Source organism: Juglans microcarpa x Juglans regia, chromosome 3D, assembly GCF_004785595.1.
Source record: "Juglans microcarpa x Juglans regia isolate MS1-56 chromosome 3D, Jm3101_v1.0, whole genome shotgun sequence".
NCBI lineage: Eukaryota > Viridiplantae > Streptophyta > Magnoliopsida > Fagales > Juglandaceae > Juglans > Juglans microcarpa x Juglans regia.
Genome location: NC_054598.1, coordinates 38,907,272 through 38,920,305, shown reverse-complemented (window position 1 = coordinate 38,920,305; position 13,034 = coordinate 38,907,272).

Here is a 13,034-nt window from a genome sequence, read left to right as displayed (position 1 = left end):
AATAACTTGAGAAAAGATCTGAGTATCATTGACAGATGATTCATCAGATGGATCCGCAACAGTTTCCTCAAGTGATATCATATTGTCCTACAAAAAAAATTAAAATTAGTACAAGTAACAAAAATATTATTAGACAATTGAATTAAAAAAACTAAAACTTATATAATTTGTTTCTGCTTCGGGAGTGGTGCAAACATCATCTCGATTTTTATGTGTTTTAGCATACAATTGAGTCAGATTATAGTCAGTAGGACTTTCTTCTTGCTACAAAAGGGAAATCTATATTAGAACTTAAATCAGAAAAGTATATATGTTAATATTTAACGGGGACTAGTATAACATTACCCTTTTTTATATATAAACGATGAAAAAATCGAGAACCCGCATGATGGTGTATCGTCAAATTTGATTTATTTGCTTTGTTCGCAATACTCCGTTGCCAAAAAAAAAACATTATGTTTATATGTCTAATACATCTATCATATATTATAAAAAAATATAGCAACGAAATTACCTGATAAACAGGATCTTCAAACATATCACAAACCTTCTCCCATTCATTTCGTGGCATTGCTTGGAATGGATTTTGACGCGCCTCTGTTGCAGTACTAAATTTTTGATAATGTGGCATCGACCTTTGTACCTTCGGAATGTATTAGACATCAGTTTCTTAACTGTTAGTTGATCCTCTCGCCGACCAAAATTAAGTTCAAACTCGTCCTTCAAAAAATTATAAACAATTAGTATAAATACAAACTAATTATAAATTAACATGTTATACTTAAATTTTTGCTAAATAACTTATTACCAGGCAAAGATTTTTTGTGTAGTCTTTCACGTCTTTGAAAACTTTAGCCCAGGAAGATGTAGCCATCGGTGCATATGTGCGAGTAAGGGTACCAACATAAGAAGCAAGCCAAGCTGCCAAATCCCCAGAGCCACCAGTGTGATCATCAGGAATATCAACTTTAATTTTTCCACTTTCCTTACTTTCTCTATCCAGACACCCCTTGTAATGCCTCGACCACGACGCTGACTTACAACAACTATATATACTCACAGAATACTAATATCTTGAAAATGTATGAAACTAAAATCGAGCAATAAAAGTGGTGTTTAACATGGTAAAGTACCTTCTTCTAGGTCTAGTGATGTTCGCCCACCATTCATGGCAAGTGAACCAATTGAGGAGTCGGAAGTGGATGGAGATGGCACACAAGTTGCTTTGCTTTTGGGAGGCATATCGTTATCTTCCTCAATTTGATTAGATTGAACGTCAAATCTAACTCTTTTAGGAAACGGTTCGCCATGTAAAACTCAATCTGAATATTTATGATCGATTTCATTTACATATAAATACTCATCCACTACCACCAAGTTATAAGAATTAAGATTTTTGCACTTCTTGCACAGACATCTTATAAATCATCGATTGTCAACACTCCCACGTGCAAATTCTATAAAAAGCTTCACCCCTTGTGCATACTCCTTATAGTTTCGACCAAGTCTATCTCTTAACAGCATCCAACTCTTATCCATTATATTTAGGTTACTCGTTGATTGTCTCTAAAAAAAACCTAATTCATGGATAAACACTATCAAGAGTCTTTTCATATTCACTGCTTCTATTTTGATAAGGTAGTTGGTAATATCTCATTCGAAAGACTATCATCTATATCGCATATATACTCGATCCAAAACTCTAATGTTAGTCGAAACTTTGGCACCATTTCCCACCAATTCTCTCAAGTATGCTAGTCGCAAAAATTCTTTGACCCTATCCATGGGTTGAGCAACTTACATACCACACAACCAAAGAATGTAAGGAAATATTGAACCAAAATTTCTAAAACTAACACGAGTTTAGATTGAATATATCTACTATATAGACCACACAACTCTTGAACAGGTCTAAGGTTCACTCACATATGAAAATAATACTAACATTCCAATCCTTTTTTTTTTAATTTGGGTGTTTTATGAAAATAATCGTATTTTTTTTCTTTTGGGTATTTTATGGAAATATTAAATAATATTTGGGTGTTGAATTTATATGTAATTGGTTTGTTAGTTTATATTTTTAAATTTGGGTATTTTATAGAGATAACCAAATATTATTTTAATTTGGGTATTTTATGAAAATAATCATAATTTTTTTGTTTTGGATATTTTATGGAAATAATTCATATTATTTAGGTGTTTAATTTATTGGTAATTAGTTTGTTGGTTTATATTTTTAAAATTTAAGTATTTTATGGAAATACCCAAATATTATTTTAATGTTTAATTTAAAACCATTGGTTTGTTGGTTTATATTTTAATTGGATATTTTATGGAAATAATTCATATTATTATAATTTGGACATTTTATGCAAATAATCCATATTACACTTAGGTATTTAATTTGGGTATTTATTACACTTTTAATTTCACGTTCAAACAATATCACAAATCAATATCACAAATTAACAAATTCATTTCACAAACCAACAATATCACAAATAACCATATTATTCATCCTGAAATCACAATAGCATACTAACAACATTAACAATATTACACTAATTCATTCACAAATCTCACATTAATTATTTTTACAAATCACACAATATATATAAATACATCAATACCCAAGCACAGTACACTAATTTTTGCCACAAATACCAAATTACTCATGCCCAAATCACACTAACATACTAAAAACATTAACAATATCCGTCCCCAAATCACAATAACATACTAAAACCATTAACAATTTTTATCCCCAAATCACACTAACATACTAAAAACACTAACAATATTCATCCCCAAATCACCTTAACATACTAAAAACATAAACAATATTACGTTAACATTAACATAACAAACTTTCTTACTAAAATGCACCATAACTTTCTTTAACTTATAAACCTTATCTCAATGGTGTATTGATGGATTCTGCTGGTACTATTGATGGATTCTGTATCTATATATGTCAATGGTGTACTGGCATCATCATGCTCATATATCTAGAATGGAACATATGTGTATATATATATATATATATATATATATATATATATATATATATATCTTGCTTGGTGAATTAAATCTTTGTACTTGTCAAGTTATCTTTTTCTCTAACATTTTGTGATGGAAAACTTGTTTTATATATGAAGAATGAATGAGACTGCATTTATTTGCACATATGGTCAACCCCAGGTGCATCTCATCCAATCTCAACATCCAAATACCATTAAATGCTAACACTTTTCAATTTCAATTTTTTAATTTTTTAACTTTTTTATCTAATTATTATCTAATCATCATAATTTTCTCAAACTTTTTAACAAAGCACAAAATAATTCAACTTTTTCAAATTTCAAAACAAAAATTATATTAAAAAATTACACCCTAACAATATTATAATTTTATAATATTTTTATTTAACTTTTTATCTCTTCTTTTCAAAACTTCATAAAATATTTTAACTCATATCATTTCACAACTATTCACAACTATTCACAAACTATTTCATTACTATTCATATATTTCTCATCTCATCTTATCTATATAACCAAATGAGAACTAATTTAGTTAGCCCTTAGTAGGGCTTTAATTTCTCTATGCAATCTAAAGCTAGCTGCACGCACCTGCCGAAACAAAACTAACAAACAAGAACTAGTTAATAATAAAAAGGTACAATTTTGTGGTACAATAGCAAAAAGAGAGGCATTGTAACACTCTAATGGAAGACACAAGTCACGTGGTCTACAATAAAAAGAACTAGTTATTAATACAATTAGAATCTCATCAAAACCATTATAAAAAAAAAATAAAAAAATAAAAAAAAGAGAGAACTTTTCCTTCTCAAAAAATGTGAGATCTCATATGCCACATACCCTTACACATCATATTAGGTATTACAAGAATATTTGATTTATTTATATTAAGGGTGCTACCTGTCCATGCGGGGGGCGAGGTCGACCAGCCTTCCACAACCCAGTGCCAAGGGTGGACCCTACATCCGCCTAGGGCTGTGCAAACCCTCTGCCCACTCAGACTCCGTCCGACCTCCGCTCCGATTCTAAAGGAATCAGAGTGGTCAGAATTCAGAGTCAGAGTCTAAGTGACTCTGAGAATGATAGTCAAAGTCTGAGTTCGAAGCTTCACGGAGCTCCAAACTCAAAGTGAATTTAAAAAAAAAAATACATCTAATTTAAAAAAAAAAAATAACTAAACGACGTCGTTCCACTTAATGTGAAATGACGTCTTTCTTCACATGGGGGTCCAAAACGGGACCCCCCCCCCTTCTTCCTTCTTCCCCTCGCTCTCTTCCCTTCTTCTGATTCATTGAATCTTCTATGTTCCCTCTCTGAGTCTCTATTGCTCCATTCAGCCTTTGCGATGCCATAACTCATAAGTGTAGTACAAGACTCCGAGCCCTAAGTTAATTAATTTTTACAATTTTTATTTTTTGCCATGATGTTGGGTTGCCTCGAATTATTTGATGATTTACATTATAACAATTGTTTTGGATCTAGTTGTTGGGTTGCTTGTAAATGTAAAATGGAATGGATTACGGTGGCGGGGAACACTGTAAAATGGCACCATTGTATGCAGGGAAGGTGTTTGTGAAAATGAAACTGTGAATTGTGAAATGTTGCTGAGTTATGAGACATGTTTAATTATTCTGCAGTTCATCAGAATTTTGGTGACCATCCTGTGTACTCTGATTTTATGCTTGATAACTGTTATTTGAAGAAACATTTTTCTAGAGTTTAGGGACTTTGGGTGATAAAGAAGGTGCAATTTTTGTTAATGAATCAAAAACAAATCTTAATATATTATTTTCTTAGTAATACTCTCGGTCTCCACTTTCCACAAAGCCTATTTGTTTGAGCAATGTTTCTTTACTTATAATTAAGTCTTAAATCAAATCTCAGTCATTTGCATTTTACTCATAAACTTTCGGGCTTCATGTAAAAATGACTAAAGAAAATATAGTTCATCTGATCAATAAAGTTAAAACTTCATGCAAGAAAATTGGAAATCACTATCGAGTATCGAGTCATCAACTTAAATGCACGGGCTATCCAAGACTGATGCGGGGCATTGGTCATTGTGGCTATTTCACATTTGCATAAAATTTACGACATTATTTATTATTTTGGTGCTATAAATTTAAATTTATTGCGATTTGTAATTTTAAATTTAAATTTATGGTTTGCGATTTGTAGTTTGATTTAGTTATTATATTTAAATTTTAACTTTTTAATTTATTTTTTTAATTATTTTGTTACATTATTAAACAAGGTTAATATTTGGTCAATCAGAGATTTGGAGACCATTTCCTCAATAGGACAACTATGCCTGAGTAAGGCGACTAGGTCTGAAAAAGCCCAGTTGCTACTCTGATGGGAGCTCTGACTCATAAGCCTAGTCAAAGTCGAAGGTAGGCACTCCGACTCTGTCGGAGTTGAAGCCTACCCCTACATCCGCCCACTATAATAGCCCACTAGACTAAAAAACTATTCTTGGCCCAAAAGTAACCAAAAATATCTTTTATAACTTAGAACATAAATTTAAATTTGTTATTGTATATTATGCGTAATGGCTGGAATCAAAATAGTGACGAACCAGAGAAATCAAGGGACGAGTTAAGGCACAACCACAGGAAAAATAAAACTAACGGAAAACAGAGAAACATGATAGAGAGACAGAGAGAGAGAGAGATGTAGATCAGCAGAGAAGAGACAAAGGCGAAAGGAAGAAACCTACCTGCGTAATGAGGGGCGACCGTCGACGGCTCCTCGACCAGCGGTTGTGCACGACGGGGAAAAAGGGTGGGGGTGCTCGGTGTCGATTCTCAGTGGCAGCGTGCTCGAGGTGCAAAGCATTGGCTGCGGCGGCGACGATTTACAGCGGTGAGCGGAAGTCACGAAGAAGAGAGGGAGGCAGCAGCGTTGGACGCTGCACGGTGAGGAGAGTGTAGAGGAGAGTGGGAGTTGTGTTTGGGGGGGCTGTCTTGCGCAGAGTGTCTTGGAAGAAGAGGAAAAGAAGAAAAATAAAAAAATTAAGATTTTGAAGGGTTTCTCCGTGGGCCGGGGTCTTGTTTGGCCTGGGTGTAACACTTAACATTCAAACGAGCCGAGTCTCACCACTCAGGCCGAGACCTGCTTGTTGCTAATTCTCTCTGAGTGTTTTTTTGTTGACAACGTCATACTTCATCTCACAAGCACTAGCAAAAAATAGAACAAAATTTGGTGGTGCAATTAGCACCATCGCTTATATTTTATTTCTTATTTTTTCTGCATGGGATAAACTCGAGTATGATTGATAATCGAATGGACTGATGCACGTGTAATGCACGTTTTCATAGTGACTAATATCCACAAAATGTAAAAATAATATATTTTCTTAAATAAAATTAATTAGTCAATAATTTAATGTACAGGAGTAGAAAATTTTAACAAGCATCATAATGATAACAAAATGTTACAGTAATTTCAGTAATATGAAAATTAAAAGATTTTAGATATTCTAGCAATAGTTTTCTTAACAAAATATATGAATTGTAAATTTTTTTTTTTTTTTTTTTGAAAAGAACCATATTTCATTTATAGAATCAAAGAATACATAACTTATCAAACTGAATAACAGACATAACCTCTTGAGGACCATCCTCAATCCACACTGACTCACTTTCTAAGTGTAAGCCTAGTTTAGCAGCCATATGTGCAACCTTATTTCCATCTCTTCTAACAAAGCATATATTCCACCCAGCTTGAGCATACATTAGGATTTGTATATCATCAATCAATTGACCCTTCCAAGATAGATCTGAATTGCATCCCTTAACCCCATCAACAACTTGCTTAGCATCACCCTCGAAAAGCACCTGATGCATATTCATTTCTTGGCACAGTTGAATACACCTCATAAGGGCATAGCACTCTGCTGTGAATGCAGAACAAACATAGGACCTTGGAGCAAACACCACTATCTCAACTTCCCCTCTGAAGTTTCTTACCACAATACCAATGCCCATCAGACTGCCTTCAGCATCATAAGCAGCATCAAAATTTAGTTTACAAAAAGGCTCAGTTGGGGGATTCCATCTAATGACAGAAACCTGTTGAGGCAGCCTATCCGCAATGGGTATTGAGCTTTGATACAGGTCATGAAATATCTCTATGTCAGATAGTGCAGATCTGAGTAGAGCAGATGGACCCTTAAACGAATTTTCAAAAACATAGCAGTTCCTCCTAGTCCATAACTTATAAAATATTGCAACAACCTGATCCAAGATTATCGCCTCAACTCTGCTGTAAAGTTCTTCCCATAACAGCTTAAAATCAGAAAAGTTTGAGTTCCATTTCCTTAGAGGGCTATCATTGTCTCCCCATACATCCATAGATGTAGGGCAGTTCCAAAGAACATGGATAACAGACTCCTCAACCCTCTTACACACTGGACACCAATCCTCATCAACTATATGTTTCTTCCTTAGCATCTGTTTTGTAGGTAGTATGTCATTTAAAGCCTTCCAAAGAAACTGTTTGATTTTTTCTGGAACCTGCAACTTCCACATCTTCCTCCAGACCACATCAGTAGCCTCTGCATTTGATGACTCCCCTTTAAACTGCTTCGACAAAACATAGTCCAGGAAGTAGGCGCTTTTAACTATGAAGATCCCTTTTGTGTTCCTAGCCCAAATCAGTCTGTCACTAATATTCCTCATACTGAGAGGAATACTGCAAATAAGTTGTGCCTCCTCTGAGTTAAACATTGCTCCCACTAGATTAGTCTTCCACCTGCAGGTAGCCTCATCTATAAGCTCAGCAACTGTAGAGTCATCATTCAACAGATTAATGGGTGACTGAACTTTGTAGGAGATAGATTGTGGGATCCATCTGTCATGCCAGACTTTAATAGTATGTCCATTCCCAACTCTCCAAACTGCACCTTCCTTTACCAAGCTAATGGAGGACCAAATGCTCCTCCATACATGAGAAGGAGAGAAACCTAGTTTAGATTCCAACACATCACAGCTTTTAAAATATTTACTTTTAAAAATCTGTGACACCAAGGAGTTTGGGTATTGGATTAATCTCCATACTTGTTTAGCCAATAATGCTTTGTTGAAACTGTCCAAATTCCTGAAGCCAAGTCCACCTTTGTTCTTCAATTCCCCTAGCCTTTCCCAACTCCTCCAATGAATGCTATTGGTCAGTCTTTTATGGTTCCACCAGAAACGAGAAAACATAGCCTCAATCTCTTTTAACAAACTAGATGGAAGTCTAAAAACACTCATGGTGTATGCAGGAATTGCTTGCAACACACTTTTAAAAAGAATTTCCTTCCCTACCGAGGATAACATCTGAGATTTCCAACTACTTAATCTCTTCCAAACTTTCTCTTTCAAGTGTCTAAAAGTGTTGTACTTTGATCTTCCTACCATAGTAGGCAGACTTAAGTACCTATTGTAGTTCCCACACAGCACTCCATTAGTGGAATCAACAATCAGCTTTTTTTCTTCCAAATTTGTATTGGGACTAAAAATAATAAAAGTCTTTTGTCTATTCATCGTCTGACCAGAAGCACATTCATACAAGCATAAAATCTGCTCAACAGAACACCATTCTTCTTGCTTTGCCTTACAAAAGATGACACAATCATCTGCAAATAACAAGTGGTTAATAGACATCCCACCTCTTGAAGCAACTACACCACAAATAATTCCACTTCTCTCAGCTTGTTGGAAAAGGGAACTAAGTCCCTCAGCATAAAGGAGAAACAAATAAGGTGACAATGGGTCACCTTGTCATAGCCCTTTTGAAGGAACAATAGCCTGGCCTAAAATACCATTTACTTTAACAAAATATGTCATTGTTTTAACACAAAGCATGATCAGTTTGGTCCATTTTTCACCAAAGCCCAACCTCAACATGATGGATTCCAAAAAATCTCACTCCACCTTGTCATAAGCTTTGGACATATTAAGTTTAGTAGCCATGCTGCCCACTTTGCCTTTCTGTCTTGCCTGCATAGTGTGTAACAGTTCGTATGCCACCATAATATTGTCTGTGATGAGCCTTCCAGGAATAAAAGCACTTTAGTTCCAAGAAACTACCCCAGCCAGCACCTTTTTCATTCGATTTGCCAAAACTTTAGATATTAGCTTATACAATACATTGCACAAGCTAATAGGTCTAAATTCATTCATAGAAGAATGAGAGTTTACCTCAGGAACCAAAGCAATAATGGTGTGATTTAAACCTGTAGGCATTTCCCCATTTTTCAAGAAATCCAGAACAGCTTGAGTAACCTCCATGCCAACTATCCCCCAATGATCTAGGAAAAACCCAGCACTAAAACCATCTGGTCCAGGAGTTTTAATAAGGGACATTTGTTTCAAAGCAACTAATACTTCCTCACTAGTGAAGTCCCTTTCCAGATCACATCTCATAGCTTCAGAAATTCTTGAGTTTACTCCATCTAAACACTGGTTTATACATTCTCTAGAGGGATAAGTAGAGAGAAATACCTGTGAGAAATACTGCCTGAAACCGTGCATAATTTCTTCTGGGTCTGTTAGCACCAAACCGACACCATTCATTATTCTTTTAATGCAATTTTTCTTCCTTCTCTGATTGACACAAGCATGGTAAAATTTTATATTCCTGTCACCCTTTTCCAGCCAATGTCTCTTTGCTCTTTGCTTCCATTTTATGTCCTCTTGATCCAACAAAACATCAATATCCTTCTGCAATTGTTTCTGGGCAGCCATAGAGCTTTGTGTCTCATTAACTTGCAACTGTGCTAATAGTATAGTTTTGTCTTTAATTGCTTTTGTTCTCTCCCTATCCATGTGCTTACTTCACTTCTTAAGACCCTTGCTGCAATCTTCGAGTTTTGCCTACACAAATTGAAGGAAAGATCTTCCAATGTACCTTTTCTGCCATTCTGCTGCTATCAATGAAGAGTAGCCCTCTTCCTCCCCCAATTAAGCTCATACTGAAACCTACTAGGCCCTCTTCTTTGAGCGGGATCAGACCAGTCACAATCTAACAATAACGGTCTATGGTCAGAGCATATAGCAGCTGATGTTTCACTCTGAAGTTCCTGTTGCCATCTATCCAAGATTGATTAGCCAAGACTCTATCTAATTTTCTTTGGTATAGGTGCCATCTTCACGTCTATTACTCCATGTAAATTTCTCCCCCTTCCATCCTAGATCATTCAAGTTTCCTTGATCTAACACTTGTCTGAACAGGTTCAACTGATTCTCACTTCTTTGACAACCACCCACCTTCTCATCATTTGATAGTATTTTATTGAAATCCCTAATGACACACCAGCCAATGCCATCAGGTTTGAAGGATTTCAATAACACCCAAGCTCCTTTCCTTTGGCTGACATCGGGATGACCATAGAAGCATGTAAGAAGCCATCTAGAATCACCCATAACATTAGAAACCACAACATTTATATGTCTGGATGAGTAATTAACTAACTCAACATTAAGTTCTTGCCTCCACATTATCAAAAGACCCCCACTTCTACCCATTGCATCAACTCCAATACAATTCTCAAACCTTGCCTGCTTTGCAATAAACTTGGCACGGCTAGCAGCCATTTTAGTTTCCATCACAAACACCATATCGGGCCCTTTAGTCTTCACTAAGGAGCAAAGACATTGAACTATTCGGGGGTTCCCAAGCCCCGACAGGTCCAACTTAGTATTTTCATAATGCTTAGCGGGGCTGGCATCCAGCCTCCGCCAATCCATGATGTGAAACATCATCAGTTTTGCCTTTCTTTAAAGACACTAAGTCTGAAAGTGTGGCATCATCCTCGTCAAGCAGTCTTTTCCTACTATGCTGAACATCTGATTGTAGGGTAGTTTTGCCTTGACGTTAAGCTCTTCGCTTCCACTTACCTCCCCCTTTTTAAATAGGTTCAGTCTTCCCTCTAATTGATATATTTCCTTGCAGTATAGGAGAAAAGGTTCGTGGTGATGCGACTGTGAAATCCTCAGAGGATTTGGAAGCAGGGCAACTGGGCTTCTCTCCCACTTGGATAAAGCTGTTGGGCCCTAGGCCCACAACAGAAGACACAATCTATAATGGGTCTAACAAGCCTTCACGACCCAAACACGATATCTTATCACAGCTAATGTTCGAAGTATATAACGGATCAATTCGAAAATCCTCCCTATCCAAATTCACCGAAATATGCTCAGAGCAGTTGCCTTTCTCCCTGCATGACTGAAACCACCTTATCTCTTTTTTCAAACTCCTCCCTTGAATTACTCTTATCCCCAATTTTAAAAGATTGGGTTGGATCACTCCTAACCCCGAAAATTCCTCCTACTTTCGTGGGCTTACCACAACCACCTCCCACGCCAGCTTGTACTTCCTGCACCACCTCCACACCCTTACGCTGCCTGCCATGTTCAGAGCTACCGACCGACCCTTCCATTACAGCATCTTTCTTTTGAGACTCACCCTCCTTCCCAGCAGAACTAGAATCAAAAGAAAAAGGAGATGCTCTACGCCGTAATCCTCCATCTACACGAACTGCACGAAGCCATGCACCGAACTGCATGGCCTCACTTTCATACGTATCATGCCGCCCAGCAGCATCCAAAGAACACCCTGTAAGATCATGTGCAATCCACCCACACCTAAAACATATCTTGGGTAATTTTTCGTATTGAAATGAAATCCATAATTTACATCCCTTGTTGTTAATAAATCTACCACGAGCAACAGGTTTATATAGAGGTATTTCAATCTTAACACGTAAAAATCTACCCCACCATATTCCATCATCTGCCACATCCACCTCTAGCACCTTGCCCACAGAGGCACCGATCCGTTCACCACACTCCCTTGTCATGTGACCTAGTGGGAGATCATGGAACTACATCCAAAAGATCTCACTTTCAAACTTGATCTGCCCAAGGAGTAACATGCCATCATAAGGACGTAAGGGAAATAACACGTTGTCAAAAAGCCATGGACGCCCATCTAGGATACGTTGTTTATCAGCATGCGTTGCAAACAACACCACAAAGACGTTCTTATCCACCTCTTGAAAAGTAGCCCTCTTGCTGATCCTCCATATTCTAGCCATAGCATTCGATATGAGATCCTTTCCCACCCCTCGTTCGCTACAAACTTTCCCAACAAGACTAAGATCACCTTTCTTTTTAACATCTCTGTCCTCTCCTGAAAGGATTTCAAGCACAACCTCCTCCTCCTCCAATAGATGTAGTTGTTTCCATCGCACTTCAAGATCCTCCATCACTCGTTACTGCCTTACTAACTCACTGAAAACTCAGAACACCACCTCTGGAATCGCCTAGGCTCAACCAAATAGGAGACTTTGTTAATTGAATTGTAGAATTTAACTACACTACTCAATGACTCAGGGAGCACTAAAAAAATCATTTTATCTAAATAATTTTAGTTAATTAAGAATATTATGAGATTTAAATTATATTAAAAACTCTAATTATTTATATGATTTTATTCTCTTAAAAATATTTAACAAAACTCTATTTTTTATTTAATGATAAAAGATTAGTATTTTATAAATTAAAGTTGAATTTATATTTTAATTATCTATTTTAAGTTTGTTTATTTTTAATGTTTTAACCTCTACTGTTGGATTAATTCTGGAGATTCAAGATGAATGGTTGAGATTATTGAATAGTGATTATTGAACTGTTGGCTTTTAACGTGAACAGTGATTATTGAACAGTAATCATTGTTCATTACTGGCTTTTAACGTGAACAGTAATCATTGTTTAATACTGTTGCTTTTATCGTGAACAGTAATCACTGTTCATTACACTTAACGTGAACAGTAATTATTGTTCATGATTGTTCACGTTATAACCACTTTTAAGTTAAAGGGGATATATATATAACAATTCCACTAACTTAAGGCGAAGAGAAAAATAAATAAATTCATTGAATAGCTAGATAGAGAGTTGAATCGAATTCATCTTATTTCCTTGCAATAAAAATGAAAGCCACAAA